Source organism: Tachyglossus aculeatus, chromosome 4, assembly GCF_015852505.1.
Source record: "Tachyglossus aculeatus isolate mTacAcu1 chromosome 4, mTacAcu1.pri, whole genome shotgun sequence".
Lineage (NCBI taxonomy): Eukaryota > Metazoa > Chordata > Mammalia > Monotremata > Tachyglossidae > Tachyglossus > Tachyglossus aculeatus.
The window spans coordinates 100,675,277-100,676,647 of NC_052069.1; the positions used below are offsets into that span (position 1 = coordinate 100,675,277).

Here is a 1,371-nt window from a genome sequence, read left to right on the forward strand (position 1 = left end):
TCTTTAAATATATGTGTGCATTTGTATATAAATACATTATTTGATCTCTCTGCCCCCTTACTGCCTCATTCCACGAAACAGTAATGCTTATCTCCACATTTTGCAGTGAACATGTGTGCTAATTCTTTTCATATTGTACTCTTCCAAGAGCTTAGTACAGTGCTCTGTACATAGTAAGTGCTCAACAAAGACCAGTGATTGATTTATTGATTGATTTTTAAATATACTTTTTTCTTTCCTACTCTTTCACTAACTGCAATAGGAACCTCCATTCCTGAACTCCTTTTAACTGCCAATAGGATGTGTATTGGAAATGAGTCTCATGCAATCATATTGTGCTCGCTTCGGCAGCACATATACTAAAATTGGAACGATACAGAGAAGATTAGCATGGCCCCTGCGCAAGGATGACACGCAAATTCGTGAAGCGTTTCATATTTTTTATTTATTTTACTTGTACATATCTATTCTATTTTATTTTGTAGTATGGTTTTGTCTCCCCCCTTTTAGACTGTGAGCCCACTGTTGGGTAGGGACTGTCTCTATATGTTGCCAATTTGTACTTCCCAAGCGCTTAGTACAGTGCTCTGCACACAGTAAGTGCTCAATAAATACGATTGATGATGATGATGATAGTGTAAAAACTGGAAGCAGGCAACAAAACCAACTCTGTTACATTGTACTCTAACAAGTGCACACAGTAAGCACTCAATAACTACCATTTAACAAAGCAATATGAGTGGGTAAACCATTTCTCTTTATATGTGTTCTCCCCCAGGCCTGAGCCAGAAAAATAGTTACTGGAGAGGCATAGTTCCTCCAACTCCTGGCTCAGTGGTGCAGAGCAGGGGTTTTTCACTTTTTCTACCTGACTCCTTCACCATCTCCAGTGTCACTTCCATATCACTCCCTTCCTCGCAGGTCACTATATGATGACACTTCTTTTTTTTCCCATGGTATTCGTTAAACACTTGCTATGTGCTAGGCAGTGTACTAATCCTGGGGCAGATACAAGATAATAAAGTTGGACAGAGTTCCTTTCCCACACAGGGCTCACAGTCTTAATTCCCATTTTAAAGATGAGGTAACTGAGGCACAGAAAAGTTTAGTGACTTACCCAAGGTCACACAGAAGACAAGTGGCAGATCCAGGATTAGAACCCAATCCCTCTGACTCCCAAGCCTGGGCTCAATCTATGCTGCTTCCCTACATCACTCAACAGTGTGGCATCACTTGTGGCCTATGGACTGGCTGGGGGCAGAATCCACATCCCAATTCGAGGGTGAAGCTGGACAATCTGGGGAAGAATGGCTCATGGAGGGGGGTGCAGATGCTCCTTGTATGGAGAGCACTTTCCTCATCAGATGTGGG

At 42.0% G+C, this 1,371-nt stretch overlaps 1 non-coding gene across 1 annotated transcript; it reads left to right on the plus strand.

Annotated features, from left to right (window-relative positions):
• Window positions 1-335: 335 nt before the first annotated feature.
• Window positions 336-442, plus strand: LOC119927823. The gene has a single exon (XR_005450792.1). It is a non-coding gene; the product is annotated as a U6 spliceosomal RNA (small nuclear RNA).
• The last annotated feature ends 929 nt before the right edge of the window (window positions 443-1,371 follow it).